This window comes from Orcinus orca, chromosome 3 (assembly GCF_937001465.1).
Source record: "Orcinus orca chromosome 3, mOrcOrc1.1, whole genome shotgun sequence".
NCBI lineage: Eukaryota > Metazoa > Chordata > Mammalia > Artiodactyla > Delphinidae > Orcinus > Orcinus orca.
In genome coordinates this window covers 59,919,634-59,943,651 of record NC_064561.1, presented here as the reverse complement: position 1 = coordinate 59,943,651, position 24,018 = coordinate 59,919,634, and the positions used below count along the sequence as shown (strand labels likewise).

The 24,018-nt window shown below is 40.6% G+C and overlaps 1 long non-coding RNA gene across 12 annotated transcripts in view; it reads right to left on the bottom strand.

Annotated features, from left to right (window-relative positions):
* LOC117196801 (uncharacterized) overlaps positions 1–24,018 on the bottom strand; it is a 132,257-nt gene that overhangs the window by 27,309 nt on the left and 80,930 nt on the right. For 10 of the 12 annotated variants that reach the window (XR_007476498.1, XR_007476488.1, XR_007476489.1 and 7 more), the window contains 2 exons: positions 22,548–22,671; positions 18,902–19,029 (listed from right to left, as the gene is read on the bottom strand). The exons of 1 other annotated variant lie outside the window; for it this stretch is intronic. This is a non-coding gene — a long non-coding RNA (uncharacterized LOC117196801). The remainder of the gene's footprint in view (positions 1–18,901; positions 19,030–22,547; positions 22,672–24,018) is intronic. One more of the 12 variants, XR_007476492.1, reaches the window with a different exon arrangement.

Genomic DNA, 24,018 nt, shown 5'->3' with positions numbered 1-24,018 from the left:
GGATTCACACAGTCTACACAGGGACACTCATACATTAAAAACAGCCCTTCAGTGGGACTTCCCTGGCAGTCCAGTGGTTAAGACTCTGCCCTTCCACTGCAGGGGGTGTGGGTTCAATCCCTGGTTGGGGAACTAGGATCCCACATGCCACAGAGTGTGGACAAAAAAAACCAAAACAAAAAACAGCCCTTCAAGACCACAGTAGATAAGCGTTTCTCCTAAATTCATAGAAACAGAGAAGTTTAAGTAAAATGAAAAAGCAGAGGAGCTACTCCAACTGAAAGAACAACAGAAATCCCCTGAAAGAACAAACAGTAAAATCTCTCTAGTCTGCTAGACACCGAGTTCAAAAAGGAGGTAATAAAAATGCTAAAGGAATTAAGAAAGGTTATCGACAGAAACGCAGATCACTGTAACAAGGAACTAGAAACTATGAAGAGGAACCAATCAAAACTAGACAACTGAATTGCCAAGATAAAAACCAAGCTAAAATCAATGAATAAGACAAAGATACTACAAAAAAAGAAAATCACAGGCCAATATCACTGATGAACATAGACGCAAAAATCATTAATACGATACTAGCAAACCGAATCCAACAACACGTTAAAAGGATCATACACCATGATCAACTGGGATATGTCCCAGGCATGCAAATATTCTTCAATATATGCAAATCAATCAGTGTGATCACCACATTAACAAACTGAAGAATTTAAAACCATATGATCAGGACTTCCCTGGTGGTCCAGTGGTTAAGAATCCGCCTCCCAATGCAGGGGACATGGGTTTGATCCCTGGTTGGGGAACTAAGATCCCACATGCTTCAGGGCAACTAAGCCTGCACACTCTAGAGCCCAAGCGCCACAACCAGAGAGCCCATGTGCTGCAACTACTGAGCCCATGCACTCTAGAGCCCACATGCCACAACTAGACAGAAGCCCGCACGCCGCAACAAAAGATCCCACATGCCACAATGAAGATCCTGTGTGCCGCAACTAAGACCTGACACAGCCCCCAAAAATAAATAAATATATATTTTAAAAAAACCATATGGGGGACTTCCCTGGTGGTCCAGTGGTAAAGAATCCACCTTACGATGCAGGCGACACAGGTTCGATCCCTGGGTGGGGAACTAGGATACCACATGCCTCAGGGCAACTAAGCCTGCGCACCACAACTACTGAGCTTGTGCGCCTCAACTAGAGAGCCTGTGCGCCTCAACTAGAGAGCCTGCGTGCCACAAACTGCAGAGCCACACGCTCTGGAACCCGTGCGCCACAACTAGAGAACAGAAAACTCACACGCCACAACTAGAGAGAAGCCGAAGCGCCTCAGTGAAGAGCCCGTGCGTTGCAATGAAAGATCTCGCATGCTGCAACGAAGATCCCGCGTGCCGCAACTAAGACCTGATGCAGCCAAAAATGAATAAAATAAATAAATAAATATTTTTAAAAATATACGATCATCTCAAAAGATGCAGAAAAAGCTTTTGACAAAATTCAACACCCATTTATAATTAAAAACTCTCCAGAAAGTGGTCACAGAGGGAACCTACCGCATCGTAATAAAGGCCATATATGATAAAACCCACAGCTAACATCATCCTCAACAGTGAAAAACTGAAAGCATTTCCTCTAAAATCAGGAACAAGACAAGGATATCCACTCTCGCCACTTTTATTCAACATGGTTTTGGAAGTCCTAGTCACAGCAATCAGAGAAGAAAAAGAAATAAAATGAATCCAAAATGGAAAAGAAGTAAAACTATCACTGTTTCCAGATGACATAATACTATACCTAGAAAACCCTAAAGATGCTACCAGAAAACTGCTAGAGTAGTCATCAGTGAATTCAGTCAAGTTGCAGGATACAAAATTAATACACAGAAATCTCTTGCACTCCTATATACACTAACAACAAAAGATCAGAAAGTAGTTGTGGCATGGAGCCTCAGTAGTTGTGGCTTGCGGGCTCTAGCGCACAGGCTCAGTAGTTGTGGCGCACAGGCTTAGTTGCTCCACAGCATGTGGGATCTCCCCAGACCAGGGATCAAACCCGTCCCCTGCATTGGCAGGCGGATTCTTAACCGCTGTGCCACCAGGGAAGTCTGAGGTAGAACTTTTAGAACCTGTTTGAACTTATATGACTGTTAGTCTAAAGCAAGTAGATACAGGTATGGGTTAACATACTTGAAAACCAGAGTAACCACAAGTCCAAAACATACAATAGATTCACAAAAACCAAAACAAAAGGAACTCAAGCATAGTACAAAAGTAAACCATCAAACCACAAAAGGAAAAACAAAAAAGGAGAAAGGAACAAAGAATTACCAAATCAACTGTAAAACAAGGTTTAAAATGGCAGTAAACACAAACTTATCAATAATTACTTTAAATTCTCATATCAGACAAAAAAGACTTTGAAGACTATTACAAGAGACGAAGAAGGACACTACATAATGATCAAGGGATCAATCCAAGAAGAAGATATAACAATTGTTAATATTTATGCACCCAACATAGGAGCACCTCAACACATAAGGCAAATGCTAACAGCCATAAAAGGGGTAATCAACAGTAACACAATCATAGTAGGGGACTTCACACCCCACTTTCACCAATGGACAGATCATCCAAAATGAAAATAAACAAGGAAACACAAGCTTTAAATGATACATTAAAGAAGATGAACTTAATTGATATTTATAGGACATTCCATCCAAAACAACAGAATACACTTTCTTCTCAAGTGCTCATGGAACATTCTCCAGGATAGATCATATCTTGGGTCACAAAGCAAGCCTTGGTAAATTTAAGAATATTCAAATCGTATCAAGTATCTTTTCTGACCACAACGCTATCAGACTAGATATCAATTACAGGAAAAAATCTGTAAAAAATACAAACACATGGAGGCTAAACAATACACTACTTAATAACCAAGAGATCACAGAAGAAATCAAAGAGGAAATCAAAAAATACCTAGAGGGCTTCCCTGGTGGCGCAATGATTGCGAGTCCGCCTGCCGATGCAGGGGACACAGGTTCGTGCCCTGGTCTGGGAAGATCCCACATGCCGCGGAGCAGCTGGGCCCGTGAGCCATGGCCGCTGAGCCTGTGCGTCTGGAGCCTGTGCTCTGCAACGGGAGAGGCCACAGCAGTGAGAGGCCCACGTACCGCCAAAAAAAAAAAAAAAAAAAAAAAAACCTAGAGACAAATGACAATGAAAACACGATGACCCAAAACCTATGGGATGCAGCAAAAGAAGTTCTAAGATGGAAGTTTATACCACTACAATCCTACCTCAAGAAACAAGAAATATCTCAAGTAAACAAACTAACCTGACACCTAAAGCAATTAGAGAAACAAGAACAAAAAAACCCCAAAGTTAGGAGAAGGAAAGAAATCATAAAGATCAGATCAGAAATAAATGAAAAAGAAATAAAGGACACAATAGCAAAGATAAATAAAACTAAAAGTTGGTTCTTTGAGAAGATAAACAAAATTGATAAACCATTAGCCAGACTTATCAAGAAAAAAAGGGAGAAGACTCAAATCAACAGAATTAGAAATGAAAACGGAGAAGTAACAACTGACACTGCAGAAATGCAAAGGATCATGAGAGATTACTACAAGCAACCATATGCCAATAAAATGGACAACCTGGAAGAAACGGACACATTCTTAGAAAAGCACAACCTTCTGAGACTGAACCAGGAAGACATAGAAAATATAAACAGACCAGTCACAAGCACTGAAATTGAGATTGTGATTAAAAATATTCCAACAAACAAATGCCCAGGACCAGATGGCTTCACAGGCGAATTCTATCAAACATTTAGAGAAGAGCCAACTCCTATCCTTCGCAAACTCTTCCAAAATATAGCAGAGGAAGGAACACTCCCAAACTCATTCTATGAGGCTACCATCACCCTGATACCAAAACCAGACAAGGATGTCACAAAGAAAGAAAACTACAGGCCAATATCGCTGATGAACATAGATGCAAAAATCCTCAACAAAATACAAGCAAACAGAATCCAACAGCACATTAAACGGATCATACACCATGATCAAGTAGGGTTTATCCCAGGAAGGATTCTTCAATATATGCAAATCAATCAATGTGATACACCATATTAACAAATTGAAGGAGAAACACCGTATGATCATCTCGATAGATGCAGAAAAAGCTTTCGACAAAATTCAACACCCATTTATGATAAAAACCCTCCAGAAAGTAGGCATAGAGCGAACTTACCTCAACATAATAAAGGCCATATATGACAAACCCACAGCCAACACCGTTCTCAATGGTGAAAAACTGAAACCATTTCCACTAAGATCAGGAACAAGACAAGGTTGCCCACTCTCACCACTAATATTCAACATAGTTTTGGACGTTTTAGCCAAGCAATCAGAGAACAAAAAGAAATAAAAGGAATCCAAGTTGGAAAAGAAGAAGTAGAGCTGTCACTGTTTGCAGATGACATGATACTATACAAAGAGAATCCTAAAGACACTACCAGAAAACTACTAGAGCTAATCAATGAATTTGGTAAAGTAGCAGGATACAAAATTAACGCACAGAAATCTCTTGAATTCCTATACACTAATGATGAAAAATCTGAAAGGGAAATTAAGGAAACACTCCTATTTACCATTGCAACAAAAAGAATAAAATACCTAGGAATAAATCTACCTAGGGAGACAAAAAACCTGTATGCAGAAAACTATAAGACACTGATGAAAGAAATTAAAGACAATATGAACAGATGGAGAGATATACCATGTTCTTGGATTGGAAGAATCAATATTGTGAAAATGACTATACTACCCAAAGCAATCTACAGATTCAGTGCAATCCCTATCAAACTACCAATGGCATTTTTCACAGAACTAGAACAAAAAATTTCACAATTTGTATGGAAACACTAAAGACCCCAAATAGCCAAAGCAATCTTGAGAAAGAAAAACGCAGCTGGAGGAATCAGGCTCCCAGACTTCAGACTATACTACAAAGCTACAGTAATCAAGACAGTATGGTACTGGCACAAAAACAGAAACATAGATCAAGGGAACAGGATAGAAAGCCCAGAGGTAAACCCACACACATATGGTCACCTTATTTTTGATAAAGGAGGCAAGAATATACAATGAAGAAAAGACAGCCCCTTCAATAAGTGGTGCTGGTAAAACTGGACAGCTACATATAAAAGAATGAAATTAGAACACTCCCTAACACCATACACAAAAATAAACTCAAAATGGATTAAAGACCTAAATGTAAGGCCAGACACTATAAAACTCTAAAACTCTTAGAGGAAAACATACGCAGAACACTCTATGACATAAATCACAGCAAGATCCTTTTTGACCCACCTCCTAGAGAAATGGAAATAAAAACAAAAATAAACAAATGGCACCTAATGAAACTTAAAAGCTTTTGCCCAGCAAAGGAAACCATAAACAAGACCAAAAGACAACCCTCAGAATGGGAGAAAATATTTGCAAATGAAGCAACTGACAAAGGACTGATCTCCAAAATTTACAAGCAGTTCATGCAGCTCAATATCAAAAAAACAAACAATCCAATCCAAAAATGGGCAGAAGACCTAAACAGACATTTCTCCAAAGAAGAAATACAGATTGCCAACAAACACATGAAAGAATGCTCAACACCACTAGTCATTAAAGAAATTCAAATCAAAACTACAATGAGGTATCACCTCACACCACTCAGAATGGCCATCATCAAAAAATCTACAAACTATATATGCTGGAGAGGATGTGGAGAAAAGGGAACCCTCTTGCACTGTTGGTGGGAATGTAAATTGATACAGCCACTATGGAGAATAGTATGGAGGTTCCTTAAAAAAATAAAAATAGAACTACCGTACGACCCAGCAATCCCACTGCTGGGCATATACCCTGAGAAAACCAAAATTCAAAAAAAGTCATGTACCAAAATGTTCATTGCAGCTCCATTTACAATAGCCAGGAGATGGAAACAACCTAAGTGCCCATCATCGGATGAATGGATAAAGAAGATGTGGCACATATATACAATGGAATATTACTCAGCCATAAAAAGAAACGAAATTGAGCTATTTGTAATGAGGCGGATAGACCTAGAGTCTGTCATACAGAGTGAAGTAAGTCAGAAAGAGAAAAAGAAATACCATATGCTAACACATATATATGGAATCTAAAAAAAAAAAAAAAAAAAAGGTTATGAAGAACCTAGGGGCATGACAGGAATAAAGATGCAGACGTAGAGATTGGACTTGAGGACACAGGGAGGGGGAAAGGTAAGCTGGGACGAAGTGAGAGAGTGGCATGCATATATATATACTACCAAATGTAAAATAGATAGCTAGTGGGAAGCAGCCGCATAGCACAGGGAGATCAGCTCAGTGCTTTGTGACCACCTAGAGGGGTGGGATAGGGAGGGTGGGAGGGAGACGCAAGAGGGAGGAGATATGGGAACATATGTATATGTATAGCTGATTCACTTTGTTATAAAGCAGAAACTAACACACCATTGTAAAGCAAGTATACTCCAATAAAGATGTTAAAAAATAAATAAATGAAACAATTACTTTAAATGTCAATGGACTAACTGCTCCAGTCAAAAAACATAGAGTGGCAGATTGGATAAAAAAAACAATACCCTACAATGTGCTGCCCACAAGAGACTCACTTTAGGGCAGAAGACATACACAGATTGAAAGTGAGGGGATACAAAAGATACTTCACAAACGGAAATGAGAAGAAAGCAGGGATAGTAATACCCATATCAGACAAAATAAACTTGAAAACCAAGTCCATAAAGAAAGACAAAGAAGGACATTATATAATGATAAAGGGATCAATACAGGAGGAGGACATTACACTCGTTAAAATATATGCACCTAATATAGGAGCACCTAAATATACAAAACAAATACTAAGAGAGATAAAGGGAGAAGCTGACAGGAATACAATAATAGTAGGAGACTTCAACAAGATCAATGGACACATCTTCCAGGCAGAAAATCAATAAGGCAACAGAGATACTAAATGACGCAACACCAGCTGGATTTAATTGATATCTATAGGACACTACATCCAAAAAAAAAAAAAAAACCAGAATGCACATTCTTCTGAAGCGTGCAAGGAACAGTCTCTAGGATAGACCACATACTAACACACAAAACAAACCACAACAATTTAATAGGATAGAAATTATTTCAAGCATCTTTTCTGACCACAGTATGAAACTAGAAATCAACCACAGAAAGGAAAATGGAAAAAAACTGTCACATGGAGACTAAACAATATGCTACTAAAAAAACCAATGAGTCAATGATGAAATCAAAGAGGAAACCAGAAAATACCTCACGAGAAATGATAATGCAAAAAAACAACCATACACAATCTATGGGATGTAGCAAAAGCAGTTCTAAGAGCGAAGTTCATAGCAATACAGGTCTTCCCTAAGAAACAAGAAAAACCTCAAATAAACAACCTAACCTACCACCTAAAAGAATTAGAAAAAGAAGAACAAACAAAATCTAAAGTCAGCAGAAGGAAACAAAAAATATCAGAAAGGAAATAAATAAAATAGAGATAAAAAAAAAACCATAGAAAAAATCAATAAACCAAGAGCTGGTTTTTTGAAAGGATAAACAAAATTGACAAATCTCTAGCCAGGCTCACCAAGAAGAAGATAAAGAGGACCCAAATAAGCAAAATAGGAAATGAAAGAGGACAAATAACAACCCATACCGCAGGAAAAATATTTAAGAAATTGCTATGAACAGTTATATGCCAACAAATTGGACAACCTAGAAGAAATGGACAAGTTTCCAGAAACACACAGCCTTCCAAAACTGAGTGAAGAAGAAACAGATAATTTGAAGCGACTGATCACTAAAAGTGGAATAGAACCTATAATTTAAAAATTCCCTACAAACAAAAGTCCAGGGCCAGATGGCTTCACTGGGGGATTCAATCATCTACAAACATCAAAGAAGTTATACCTAGCCTTCTCAAAATATTTCAGAAGACTGAAGAGGAGGGAACACTCCCCAAGTAATTCTATGAAGCCACCATCACCCTGATACCAAAACCAAGGACACTATAGAAAAATTACAGACCAATATTTTTGATGAATATAGATGCAGAAATCCTCAACAAAGCATTAGCAAACCTAACCCAACAATATATGAAAAGGATCATACACCATGATCAAGTTGAATTCATTCAGGGTCACAAGGATGGTTCAACATATGCAAATAAATCAATGTGATACACCACATTAACAAAAGAAAAGACAAAAACCACATGATCATCTCAAAAGATGCAGGAAAAAATTCGGCATCCATTCATGATTAAAAAAATAAATAAAAAAACTCACCAGAGTGGGTACAGAGGGAACTTATCTCAACATAATAAAAGCTATTTATGACAAACCCACAGCCAACATAATACTCAATGGTGAAAAGCTGAAAGCCTTCCTGCTAAATTCTGGATCAAGACAGGATGCCCACTCTCACCACTTCTATTCAACATAGCATTGGAATTCCTAGCAACAGCAATCAGACAAGAAAAAGAAATAAAAGGTATACAAATTGGAAGGGAAAAGGTAGAACTGTCATTACATGCAAATGATATGATACTCTATATAGAAAACCCTCCACACAAAAAGTATTAGAATAAATGAATTCAGCCAAGTAGCAGGATACAAGATTAACATACAGAAATCTGTTGCATTTCTTTTCACTAACAATAAAATAGAAAAAGAGAGTAAAAAAACAATCCTGTTTAAAATTGCTTCAAAAAAAAAAATACCTAGGAAAAAACCTAGCCAAAGAGATGGAAGACCTAGACCCTAAGAACTATAAAACTTTGTTAGGAGATCGGATCAAGATCTAAGGAGTAGGACATGGAGCTCCCATCCTCCCATAAATACATCAAAAATAAATGTGGAACAGTTCTCACAGAACATCTACTGAATGCTGTCAGAAGACCTCAGACTCTCAAAAGGGCAAAAAAATCTTCAGGTAACTGGATAGGACAAAAAAAAAAAAAAGAGAGAGAGAGAAAGGAATACGGATGGGACCTGTGCCACTGGGAGGGAGCTGTGAAAGAGTAAAGGTCCTGACACGCTGGGAAATCCCGTCGCTGGTGGGGAGATCAGCAGGGAGAGGGTGGAGCCTTGGAGGAGAGTGCAGCAACTAGTATACAGAAGGCAAAGCAGAGAGAGACATGCACAGACAGTCAGTGCCACTGCCCTGCACTCCCCAGCTTGAGATGCTGGTCTGCTGGTGCGGGAGGGGTTTGGGTGCTGAGGCTTGGGCTTCGGACATCAGACCTGGGGAGAAGACTGGAACTGGCTGCAAGGAGGAGCCCCCTGAAAGGGCTAGGATGTTGTACACCATAACAGAGGGTGTACAGGAAATAGCCTGGGCCTGCTAGAAAGACAAGGTACCATTGTTGGGGGGCAGGCAAGGAGAGGGGCAGGACCACCATAGGAGCTTTCTTCTCTGCACACATGCTCTCAGGCAACAGGACACCGCCTACACGAGCTCTGGGGGCAGGCGGGAGGCACCACTGCCATCTCAGGCTCCAAAGGTGGGCGTGGGCCACTGCTGCCGCCGAGAGTCCTATGAGCAGGCGCCAATCGCTGCACCCAACTTCCTGGGAGTGCTTTTTGGCCACTGCCGATGAGAGTCCCACAACCAGGTGCCAATCACTGCCCCCGCCTTCCTGGGAGCACATATAGACCACGCACCTACACACCCCCTATCAAGGGGATAACAGCCAGCACACACTGAGGAAAGAGATGGCAAGCATCCAAATGAAAGCAGCCCTCATGCCAAAAAATTATTAAACCCACACAAGCTACACACGGACGCTCCCACATATAAACAGTCCTCTAAGACTATAATAGATAACTGTTTCTCCTAAACTCACAGAGTTAGAGAAATATAAGTAAAATGAAGAAGCAGAGAAACCACTCCCAGTTAAAAGACCAAGAGATTTCCCCTGAAGGAAGAAACAATGAAACAGACCTCTTCAAGCTAATAGACACTGAATTCAAAAAGGAGGTAATGGCACTGCCCTGGTGGCACAATGGTTAAGAATCCGCCTGCCAATGCAGGGGACATGGGTTCGAGCCCTGGTCTGGGAAGATCCCACATGCTGCTGAGCAACTAAGCCCATGAGCCACAACTACTGAGCCCACATGCCTAGAACCCATGCTCTGCAACAAGAGAAGCCACTGCAATGAGAAATCCACACACCACAACGAAGAGTAGCCCCCGCTCGCCACAACTAGAGAAAGCCCAGGTGCAGCAACAAAGACCCAGTGCAGCCAAAACTAAATTAATTAATTAATTTTTTAAAAATTTGTTTTAAAAAAAAGGAGGTAATGAAAATACTGCAGGAATTAAGAAAGGCAATTGACAGAAATGTAGATTACTGTAAAAAGGAACTAGAAACTATGAGGAGCAGCCAAGAAAAATTAGAAAATTCATTTGCCAAGACGAAAGCTGAAAAGGTAATGTACAGCAGAACGAATAATGGAGAAGAAAGAAAAAGTGATCTGGAAGAGAGAATAATAGAAATTACCCAATCAGAACAGCAGACAGAAAGCCAAATGAAACAAAAAAGAAAGCAATATAAGAGACCTATGGGCCTAGCATAGGAGTGTAGACCACACTACCGTAGCGTAGACATATGGGTCTACACTACCAAAGTGTGCCAATCCACACATAATAGGGATTCCAGAAGGAGATGAAAGAGAAAAGGGGATTGAAAATGTATGTGAAGAAATTATGGCTGAAAAATTCCCAAACCTAAAGAAGGAAATAGATATCCAGATACAAGAAGCACAGAGGGTCCCAAACAAGATGAACAAGCAGACCTACACCAAGAAATATGATAATAAAAATGGCAAAAGTTAAAGAGGGATTCTAAAAGCAGCAAGAAAAAAACAAAGAGTTAATTAAAAGGGAACCCCCATAAGGCTGATTTCTCTACAGAAACGATGCAGGCCAGAAGGGAGTGGCAAAATATTATTCAAAGTCTTGAAAGGGAAAAATCTGCAACCTACAATATTCTACCCAGCAAGATTATCATTTAAAATAGGAGGAGGGACTTCCCTGGTGGCACAGTGGTTAAGAATCCGCTTGCCAATGCAGGGGACATGCGTTTGAGCCCTGGTCCGGGAAGATCCCACATGCTGTGGAGCAACTAAGCCCATGTGCCACAACTACTGAGCCTGCACTCTAGAGCCTGTGAGTCAAAACTACTGAGCCCGCATGCCACGGCTATTGAAGCCCGCGCGCCTAGAGCCCATGCTCTGCAGCAAGAGAAGCCACCGTGGTGAGAAGCCTGCATACTGCAACAAAGAGTAGCCCCCATTCGCCACAACTAGAGAAAGCCCACGCACAGCAACAAAGACCCAATGTAGCCAAAATAATTAATTAATTAATTTTAAAAAAATAATAGAAGGAGAGGGACTTCCCTAGGGGTCCAGTGGTTAAGACTTCGCCTTCCAATGCAGGGGGTGCAGGTTCGATGCCTGGTCAGGGAGCCAAGATCCCACATGCCTCGTGGCCAAAAAACCAAAACAAAAAACAGCAATACTCTAACAAATTCAATAAAGACTTTAAAAATGGTCCACATAAAAAAAATCTTTAAAAAATAAAAACTAAATAGGAGGAGAGATAATTTCTCAGACAAGCAAAAACTAAAAGAATACAGCAATACTAAACCTATCCTAAAAGAAATACTGAAAGGTCTTCTCTAAATAGAAAAGAAGCAAGAAGACATAGGAAAGAGAAAATTACAACTGGAAAGTAAATCACTTAAATAAGCCAGTATACAGATCAAAAAGAAAAAAAAAAACCTATTTGGAAAGTGATGATAAACACAGGAAGAGCAAAAGGATAAACATGAAGATGTAAAAGAGGACATCTTTTTTTTAGAATGTGTTTGAGCCTATATGACTATCAGTCTAAAGCAAGCAGATATAGGAAAGGGTTAACATACTTGAAAAGCAGAGTAGCCACAAATCAAACACATACAGTAGATCCACAAAAACCAAAAAGAAGAGAACACAAGCATAAGATAAAAGAAATCATCAAACCACAAAAAGAAAACGGAACAAGAAGAAACATAGAATCAACTGGAAAACAAGGTTTAAAATGGCAATAAATACATATTTATCAATAATTACCTTCAATGTCAATGGACTAAATGCTCTAATCAAAAGACATAGAGTGGCAGACTGGATTAAAAAACAAGAGCCTACAATATGCTGCCTACAAGAGACTCACTTTACAGCAAAGGATACACATAGATTGAAAGTGAGGGAATGGAAAAATATATTTCAGGCAAGCGGAAATGACAAGAAAGCAGGAGTCGCAATACTCATACCAGACAAAATAAACTTTAAAACAAAGGCCATAAAGGAAGACAAAGAAGGACACAATATAATGATAAAACGCTCAATAAAAGAAGAGGATTTTACACTCATCAACATATATGTACCCAATATAGGAGCACCCAAATACATAAAACAAATACTAACAGACATAAAGGGAGAAATTGATGGGAATACAATAATAGTAGGAGACTTTATCACCTCGCTCACATCAATGGACAGATCTTCCAGACAGAAAATCAATAAGGCAACAGAGGTCCTAAATGATACAATAGAACAGTTAGACTTAATTTATATTTCCAGGATATTACATCCAAAAAAACCCAGAATACACATTCTTTTCAAGTGCACATGGAAGATTCTCTAGGAATGACCACATACTAGGGCACAAAACAAACCTCAACAAATTCAAGAGTACAGAAATTATTTCAAGCATATTCTCTGACCACAATGGCATGAAACTAGAAATCAACCACAGGAAAAGAAATGAGAAAAAAAAATCGATTACATGGAGACTAAACAACATGCTACTAAAAAACCAATGGGTCGAGACAAGGAAATCACAAAGGAAAATAAAAAATACCTTGAGACAAATTACAATGAAAACACAGCCATACAAAATCTATGGGATTCAGCAAGAGCAGATCTTAGAGGGAAGTTCATAGTGATACAGGCCTTCCTCAAAAAACAAGAAAAGTCTCAAGTAAACAACCTAACCTACCTCCTAAAAGAATTAGAAAAAGAAGGACAAACAAAACCTAAAGTCAGCAGAAGGAAGGACATAATAAAGCTCAGAGAGGAAATAAATAAAATAGAGATTTAAAAGATAGAAAAATAGTCAATAAAACCAAGAGCTGGTTCTTTGAAAGGGTAAACAAAATTGACAAACCTGTAGTTAGGCTCACCAAGAAGAAAAGAGAACCCAAATCAACAAAATAAGAAAGGAGAAATCTCAATACCACATAAGTGCAAAAAATCATAAAATAATACTATAATATGAACAATTATATGCCAACAAATTTGACAACATAGAAGAAATGGACAACATTCTAGAAACATACAGTCCGCCAAAACTGAATCAAGAAATAGATGATTTGAACAAACTAATCACTAGAAGTGAAATAGAATCTGTAATAAAATTTTAAAAAACCAAAAAATTCCCTACAAATGAAAGTCTAGAAACAGATGGCTTCACAGGAAAATTCTACCAAACATACAAAGAACTTATACCAATCCTTCTCAAATCCTTCCGAAAGACTGAAGAGGAGGGAACACTCCCAAAGACATCCTATGAAGCCACCATTACCCTGATATCAAAACCAGACAAAGATATCACCAAAAAAGAAAATTACAGGCCAATATCTTTGATGAATATAGATGCAAAAATTCTCAACAAAATATTAGCAAACTGACTCCAACAACACATAAAAAAGATCATACACCACAACCAAGTGGGGTTTCATCCCAAGTTCACAAGGATGGTTCAACCACTGTGATACACCACATTAACAGAAGAAAAAACAAAAACTACATGATCATCTCAATAGATCCAGAGAAAGCATTTGATAAAATTCAGCATCCATTCATGATAAAAACTCTTAGCAAAGTGGGTACAGAGGGAACATATCTCAACATAATAAAAGCCATTTATGACAAACCCACAGCCAACATAATATACTCAATGGTGAAAAACTAAATTCTGGATCAAGATAAGGATGCCGACTCGCACCACTTCTATTCAACCCAGTATTGGAAGTCCTAGCGACAGCAATCAGACAAGAAAAAGAAATAAAATATATCCAAATTGGAAGGTAAAATTGTCACTATATGCAGATGATATGATACTATATATAGAAAACCCTAAAGACTCCACACAAAAACTACTAGAACTGATAAATGAATTCAGCAAAGTATCAGGATACAAGATTAACACTCAGAAATGGACTGCATTTCTTTACACTAACAATGAAATATCAGTAAGGTAATGTAAAAAAAAAAAAAAAAAAAAAACCCGTATCTTGTAAAATCACACCAAAGAAAGTACCTAGGAATAAACCTGACCAAGGAGTTGAAAGACTTATACACTGAGAGCTATAAAACATTAATAAAGGAAATTAAAGATGACTCAAAGAAATGGAAAGACATGCCATGCTCTTGGATTAGAAGAATTAGTATTGTTAAAATGGCAATACTATCCAAAGCAATCTACAGATTTAATGTGATCTGTATCAAATTACTCATGACATTTTTCACAGAACTATAACAACCCTAAAATTTATATGGAACCATATAAGACCCATAATTGTGAAAGCAATCCTGAGGGAAGAAAAAAAGCAGGAGGCATAACCTTCCCAGACTTTAGACAATACTACAAATTTCCTATAATCGGAACAGTGTGGTATTGGTACAAAAACAGACATACGGATCAATGGAACAGACTAGAGAGCCCAGAAATAAACCCACACACCTATAGTCAATTAATCTTCAACGAAGGGGGCAAGAATATAAAATGGGAAAAAGTCTCTTCAGCAAGTGGTGCTAGGAAAGTTGGACAGCTGCATGTAAATCAATGAAGTTAGAACACAGCCTGACATCATGCACAAAAATAAACTCAAAATGGCTTAAAGACTTAAAACATAAGACATGACACCATAAAATTCCTAGAAGAGAGCACAGGCAAAACATTCTCTGACATAAATCATACCAATGTTTTCTTAGGTCTGTCTCCCAAGGTAATAGAAACAGAAACAAAAATAAACAAATGGGACCTAATCAAACTTACAAGCTTTTGCACAGCAAAGGAAACCCGAAACAAAACAAAAAGACAAGCTATGGAATGGTAGAAAATATTTGCAAATGATGTGGCTGACAAGGGCTTAATCTCCAAAATATACAAACAGCTCATACAACTCAACAAAAACAAAATAACCCAATCAAAAAATGGGCAGAAAGGGCTTCCCTGGTGGAGCAGTGGTTAAGAATCCGCCTGCCAATGCAGGGGACACGGGTTCGAGCCCTGGTCCGGGAAGATCCCACATGCAGTGGAGCAACTAAGCCCATGTGCTGAAACTACTGAGCCTGCCTGCGCTCTAGAGCCAGCAAGCCACAACTACTCAGCCTGCACGCCACAACTACTGAAGCCTGCGTGCCTAGAGCCTGTGCTCAGCAACAAGAGAAGCCACTGCAGTGAGAAGCCTGCACACCACAACGAAGAGTAGCCCCCGCTCGCCGCAACTAGAGAAAGCCCACGCGCAGCAATGAAGAGTCAACCCAGCCAAAAATTAATTTTTTTTTAAGTGAGCAGAAGACCTAAATAGACATTTTTTCCAAAGAAGACATACATATGGCCAATAGGCACATGAAAAGATGCTCAACATCACTATTAGAGAAATGCAAATCAAAACTACAATGAGGTACCACCTCACACCGATCAGAATGGCCATCATTAAAAAGTCTACACATAACAAATGCTAAGAGGATGTGGAGAAAAGGGAAACCTCCTACACTGTTGGTGGGAATGTAAATTGGTACAGCCACTATGGAAAACAGTATGGAGGTTCCTCAGACAACTAAAAATAGAATTACCATATGATCCAGCAATCCCACTCCTGGGAATATACCCAGACAAAAATATAATTCAAAAAGATACATGCACCCCTATGTTCATAGCAGCACTGTTCACAACAGCCAAAACATGGAAACAACCTACATGTCCACTGACAGATGAATGGATAAAGATGTGGTACATATATACAATGGAATACTACTCAGCCATAAAAAAGAATGAATAATACTATTTACAGCAACATGGATGCAACCAGAGATTATCATACTAAGTGAAATAAGTCAAAAAGAGAAAGACAAATACCACATGATATCACTTACATATGGAATCTAAAATATGGCACAAATGAATGTATGTACAAAACAGAAACAGACTCACAGACATAGAGAACAGACTTGTGGTTGCCAAGGGGGAGGAAGGTAGGGGAGGGATGGACTGGGAGTTTGGGGTTAGTAGATGCAAACTATTACATACAGAATGGATTAACAACAAGGTCCTACTGTATAGCACAGGGAACTATATCCAGTATCATGAGATAAACCATATAACTGAGTCACTTTGCTGTGTAGCAGAAATTAACACAACACTGTAAACCAACTATACTTCAATTAAAAAAAAGCAGATCAGGATTGCTTGGGGATGGGAGTGGGGAATAGAGAGGATTACTTTACAAAGGGGGAGGAGGAACTTTGGGGGTTGATGATTTCATGGGTGTATTCATATATCAAAATTCATCAAATAGTACATTTTAAATATGTGCTGCTTATTATATGTTAATTATACTTCAATAAAGTTGTAAAATATATTTTAAAAAATAAAACACTGTTAAAGGAAACTGAAGATGATTCAAAGAGATGGAAAGATATCCCATGCTCTTGGATAGGAAGAATTAATATTGTTAAAATGGCAATACTACCTAAAGCAAACTACAGATTTAATGCGATCCCTATCAAATTACCCATAACATTTTTCACAGAACCATAACAAATAATCCCAAAATTTATATGGAACCATAAAAGACCCAGAATTGCCAAAGCAATCCTGAGGGGGAAAAAAAAAAAAAAACAAGTAGGAGGCATAACCCGCCCAGACTTCAGACAATACTACAAAGCTCCCGTAATCAAAACAGTGTGGTATTGGTACAAAAACATACAGATCAACGGAACAGACTAGAGAGCCCAGAAATAAACCTACACACCTATAGTCAACTCATCTTTGACAAAGAAGGCAAGAATATAAAATGGGAAAAAGTCTCTTCATCAAGTGGTGTTGGGAAAGCTGGACAGCCTCATGTAAATCAAGAAATTAGAACACGTCCTCAAGCCATATACAAAAATAAACTCAAAATGGTTTAAAGACTTAAATATAAGACATGATATCATAAGATTCCTAGAAGAGAACACAGGCAATACAGTCTCTGACATAAATCGTAGAATATTTTCTTAGATCAATCACCCAAAGGAAAAGAAATAAAAGTAAAAATAAACAAATGGGACCTAATCAAGCTTAAAAGCTTTTCCACAAAACAAAAAGACAACCTTATGGAATGGGAGAAAATGTTTGCAAATGATGCAACCAACAAGGGGTTAATTTCCAAAATATACAAACAGCTCATACAATTCAATATAAAAAAAACAAACAACTCAATCAAAAGACAGGCAGAAGACCTAAATAGACATTTCTCCAAAGAAGACATAAAGACAGCCAACAGGCACATGAAAGGATGCTCAACATTGCTAATTATTAGAAAAATGCAAATAAAAACCACAATGAGGTATCACCTTACACAAGTCAGGATGGCTATCATCAAAAAGTCTGCAAATAGGACTTCCCTGGCAGTTCAGTGGTTGGGACTCTGAACTTCCACTGCAGGGGACGCAGGTTCAGTCCCTGGTCGGGGAGCTAGGATCCTGCATGCCACATGGTGTGGCCAAAATAAATGAATAAATTAAAAAAAATTTTTTAATGTCTGTAAATAATAAATGTTGGACAGGATGTGGAAAAAAGGGAACCCTCCTTCACTGTTGGTGGGAATGTAAATTGGTGCAGTCACTATGGAGAACAAACAGTATGAAGGTTCCTTAAAAAACTAAAAGTAGAAAAAAAATTAAAAATAGAGCTACCATATGATCCAGCAATCCCACTTCTGGGCATACATGCAAAAAACACAAAACCCTAACTCCTAATTCGAAAAGATACATGCACCCCAATGTTCACTGCAGCATTATGAACAATCGTCAAGACATGGAAACAACTTAAATGTCCATCAACAGATGAATGGATAAAGAAGATGTGGTATATATATACAATGGAATATTACTCAGTTATAAAAAAGAATGAAATATTGCCCATTTGCAGCAACATGGATGGACCTAGAGAATATCACAATAAGTGAAGTCAGACAGAGAAAGCAAATATTATATGATATCACTTATATATGGAATATAGAAAATAATACAAATGAATCTGTTTACAAATCAGAAACAGAGTCACAGACATAAAAAACAAGCTTATGGTTACCAAAACGTAAAGGGAGTCGGGGGGAAGGATAAATTAGGAGTTTGGGATTAACAGACACACACTATTCTATACAAAATAGATAAGCAACAAAGATTTACTGTATGACACAGGGAACAATATTCAATATCTTGTAATAACCTATAATGAAAAATAATCTGAATAAAAAATAATACATATATATGTAACTGAATCACTTTGCTGTATACCCAAAACTAACACAAAATTGTAAACCAACTATACTTCAATTTTAAAATAATAGTAATAATAACCGTTCCTCATTATTAAGTACCGACAATGTGCCAAGTTCTGTGCTGAGAATTTTCCACCCATCATCTCGTTTAAGCCTCTGTAACAACCCAAGAGGTAGCCATTCTTCTTACCTGCGTCTCAGAGGAGGAAGCAGCTTTGAAGAGGGCATATAATTCCTGTGGTGGAGCCAGGAGCCAATTCCCTCCTCACTGACTGAAGAAACCAGTTTAACCACTCTTATCGGTCAGGATGCTTTCAGCTGCAAGTAAAGAGTGCCTCTTAAAAGTGGCTTAGGGGCTTCCCTGGTGGCGCAGTGGTTGAGTGTCCGCCTGCCGATGGAGGGGACACGGGTTTGTGCCCCGGTCCGGGAAGATCCCACATGCCGCGGAGCGGCTGGGCCCGTGGGCCATGGCCGCTGAGCCTGCGCGTCCGGAGCCTGTGCTCCGCAACGGGAGAGGTCACAACAGTGAGAGGCCCGCGTACCGCAAAAAAAAAAAAAAAGTGTCTTAGGGCTTCCCTGGTGGCACAGTGGTTGAGAGTCCGCCTGCCGATGCAGGGGACATGGGTTTGTGCCCCGGTCCGGGAAGATCCCACATGCCACGGAGCGGCTGGGCCCGTGGGCCATGGCCGCTGAGTCTGCGCGTCCGGAGCCTGTGCTCCGCAATGGGAGTGGCCACGCCAGTGAGAGGCCCGTGTAACGCAAAAAAAAAAAAAAAAAAAAGTGGCTTAAACAAGGAGAACACATATCATCTTCCACAACCAGAGAGAGGTCCAAGGTGCAGGGCTAGTCGATTCAGCAGCTCAGTGATTGAGCAGCTCAGTGATGCTGTCGGGAGCCCAGATTCTTGGCACCTCTTTATTCCATCCTTGCCCAGGTTCTTTCCATTGCTCCCCTCCACCATTCTCAGGTGTGACTCCTCAGGTTTACAAGAGCCTGCTGTGGCTCTAGGCATCATGTCCTCACACAATCACATCGAAAAACAGTAAAGAAATTTCCCTTTGAGTGTCTCTTTTAAGCAGAAAAACCTTCCCAGAAGTCCTCAGTAGGCTTCTCTGCAGGTTCTGCTGGCAGAACTGCGGAAGAGGCTCATGCCCTTGCTACAAAAACAGATGGGAAATTGAGTAATTGGCACTTTCAGCCTCAATAGTTGGAGGCAGGTGCCCCATTGGCAAAGAAGAGAAATGGGGCAGACAGGGAATGGCCACTGGGTAAATGAATCAAAGTCTTGGCCACAGCCACTGTCTCTCCCCTCAGAGAATCACAAGCACATTGCCAAAAGTCCTATGAAGTTCTTTGTTTAATTTAATGTTGCAAATTTTGACATAACTGTTTAAGAAACGTTACACTTACTTTATTTCATCCATTCTAAGATATATACTTTTTTCACATTTTGACATCTCTGATGATGAGATGTGGCTTAAAGGGAGCTCCTTTTCTGACCTTTCATTCTATGATTCTTCTAGTATCATCCCCACCACAGCCCCTTGAAACAGGTGGCTCAAATTTGCAAAAGTAGACTCAAGAATGTTCCGCTGCTCCCTGGCTACACACAGGCCCAGCAAATATTTACTTATTGAGCATCTGCTGTGAAGCAGGAGCACTGCGGATACAACTGTGTGTGCAAGGCAGGTGTGAGCTCTCATGTAGCTCTGGTCTAAAAGAGGAAACAGATTGTAAATAAGTAAACAGAAAAAGAGATGGCTCACAAAGTTAACTGCCACAGAGACACAAATAGGGCACCAAAAAAGAGGAGCAGAAAGAAACTCACTTCATGCCCTTACTGAAGGATGACAACAAAGTACCAAGGGAAAAGTGGGGATGGGAGCATTCTGGGCACAGAGAACAGCGTATGCAAAGGCACTGAGATGAGTAAAAGCTTGATGTACCTGAGGAACTAAAATGCATTGGGGCAAAGCAAAGGAAGGGGAGAGTGACATAACAAGAGGTGGGAAGGCAGGCAGAGACCAGAACATGCAGGGGGAATGGGAGGACACCTCTCATTCATGCAGGCTTCGTGGAGACTGTCTGGCTTGCACTATGGTTGTTAACCTACCAGAAGCAGGGGAGAATTGCTCTAAGTCTAGCCACTCAAAGTGTGGTCCCCAACCAGCAGCACTGGAGTCACCAGGGAGCTTGTGAGGAATGTAGAATCTCAGGCTCCCTCTCAACCTACTCAGTCCGAACCCATTTTCCCTTTTTTTTTTTTTTTTTTTTTTGCGGTACGCGGGCCTCTCACTGCTGTGGTCTCTCCCGTTGTGGAGCACAGGCTCCGGACGCGCAGGCTCAGCGGCCATGGCTCACGGGCCCAGCCGCTCCGCGGCATGTGGGATCTTCCCGGACCGGGGCACGAACCCGTGTCCCCTGCGTCGGCAGGCAGACTCTCGACCACTGCGCCACCAGGGAAGCCCCGAACCCATATTTTAATAAGACTCCCAGGTGATTCACACACAGTGAAGTTTGAGAATTGCTGCTATAAACCATCTTTCTTTTTTTGGACAGACATAACAACATTTTGTGTCTGACTCTCTGAAGTTCTAGAAGGGATCCCTTTACCTGTGCACATGACCTCTCTGGACACTGGAGGGCAACCTTATGTTAATAAAGCAGAACACAACCTGGAGGGCCACAGAAATCACAGAAGGTTAGAGCTTAAAGCCAATACAATGGTTGCATTTTGCAGCCACAGAACAGGCCCACTGAGCATTTAAGCAGATCAGGACAAGCAGCCAGTTCTCCTGCATCCAGAGCTGCTCGTCCTCACAAGGCACCTGGTGTGGAAACATGGGATCTGGCTGTGGACGGTGTCAGCAGCTGCAGCTGGCCACTGAACAGAGCCAAATGTAGAGCAGAAGGGCTTGGAATTTAAGGGTAACAAAGCACGGCTAAAATTCAGAGATTATGAATTGAGTTTGCAGAGTTATGCCAATTCTGTTAATGCCCCATGTGTAATTAATTTTTTTTTTTTTTTCCGGTATGCGGGCCTCTCACTGTTGTGGCCTCTCCCGTTGTGGAGCACAGGCTCCGGACGCGCAGGCTCAGCGGCCATGGCTCACGGGCCCAGCCGCTCCATGGCATGTGGGATCTTCCCGGATCGGGGCACGAACCCGTGTTCCCTGCATCGGCAGGCGGACTCTCAACCACTGCGCCACCAGGGAAGCCCTCTAAATTTTAAATACTTTATTCCACATCAGACTTCAAGTTGCCAAAACTCTTGATCTCACAGTGATAAATACCTGCTTTTACATACAGAGCTGTGGGCCACTGCCAAGCTATTTAGAAGCCCTAGAGCAAGACTCTAAATAAATAAAACCCAGAAGCCATGACGACAAGGGCTGGCGTCTCACTATCACCCAAGCGTCCACTTGCCTCTTCACCTGGCCTCCAATGTGATTGGCACAGGTGCACGGGCAGAGACACCAAAGGCCTGCAGTTGCCCCCATGGCTAGTCCTCAGGGCAAATAAGGGCCAAGTGTACAGATAAATCAGGTCAAAAAAGTAAGGTGGACATCTATGCCCATGACCAAAAGGGTTTCCTCCTCGGGGGTAAACTATCCTAGTGTTTCCCAAATTTCAGTCACTCAAACACCACCTCTACAAGTTTCATCAGATTATTTATTTACATAATGCTATTTATGTGATACTTTTCTTTCAATTGACTTGTTCCTAACTCTTCTGTTTATCAATATCAAATAAGGACCGATTTTATGCTGTTAATGCAAATTCAAATAAATTCATAACTCTTCAAATATGTTGGCCTGAGTCACATCTACACTTACCTTACATATTCAGCACTAGTCTGAATTCCACACTTTGGGAAATATTGTTCCCTCTGACAGAAGTGGGAGGGAAGTAAGGATGAGTATTCCCTCACTTTCTTCACGAGGACTGGTCTTCGAGAAGCTAAAGGAAAACAAACTGAAGATGCTTCAGGGAAAAGAAAACACAAGTACTTTGACAATCAGGCAGGACCTGGTCAGCCCCAGCCAACCCAGGGAGCCAAAACTCTCATATTCCACCAGGGACTTCCTGTTTGCCAAGGTTTTCATTGAATACCATCCCTCCCGCTGCTGGTCTGGGTTGTAAACACTTTGCCTATGTGGGCACTACCCTGAGCTGTGGCAGAAACATGACAGCACCATGGCTAGACTCAGCCTCTCTGAGTACAAATCTCAGGCTCACCATTTACTAGGAAGGGTTATGGGCTAAACTGTGTCCCCCCCAAATTCATGTGTTGAAGCCCTAACCCCCATTTCCTCAGAATGTGGCTGTATTTGAGACAGGGCCTTTAAAGAGGTGATAAGTTAAAATGAGGCTGTGAGGATGAGCCCTATTCCAATTTGACTGATATCCTTATAAGAAGAGGAGCGTAGGACACAGGGAGAGACGCCAGGGATGTAGGTGCACAGAGGAAAGACCAGGAGATGAGGCAGCAGGAAGGCTACCATCTGCAAGCCAAAGACAGAAGCCACAGAGGAAACCAACTCTGCTAACACCTGGCTTGTGGACTTCCAGTCTCTAGAACCAGGAGAAAATAAATTTCCATTGTTTAAGCCACCCAGTCTGTGGTACTAATATGTTTTGGGGGGTTTTTTTTGTTTGTTTTATTTTTGGCTGCATTGGGTCTTCATTGCTGTGTGCAGGCTTTCTCTAGTTGCGGCGAGTGGGGGCTACCCTTCATTGTGGTGCACAGGCTTCTCATTGCAGTGGCTTCTCTTGTTGCAGAGCACGGGCTCTAGGTGCGCAGGCTTCAGTAGTTGTGGCTTGCGAGCTCTAGAGCGCAGGCTCAGCAGTTGTGGCACACAGGCTCTAGAGCGCAGGCTCAGTAGTTGTGGTGCACGGGCTTAGATGCTCCGTGGCATGTGGGATCTTCCTGGACCAGGAATCGAACCCATGCCCCCTGCATTGGCAGGCAGATTCTTAACCACTGCACCACCAGGGAAGTCCAGTCTGTGGTATTTTGTTACAACAACCCTAGCAAACTAATACACCACATGAAATTAGACTTGCAAAACAGGAATAACAGCACTTATTTCATTAGCTGGTAAGGACTGAATGATGTGCTTCAGGCACAGCACCTGGCTGCAGGGGAGGTGTGTTTGCTCATCATGTCCCCCATTCTTAGATCAGGTGCTTCACCCAATCAGTGCGCCCTCTGGGCCGGTGCTGGAACTACAGGATGAAAGGCAAGCCTTTCTCCCCTTAATTTCCACCAGTAAAGGTGTGCAGGCCTGGAGCCTTGTGGCCTTC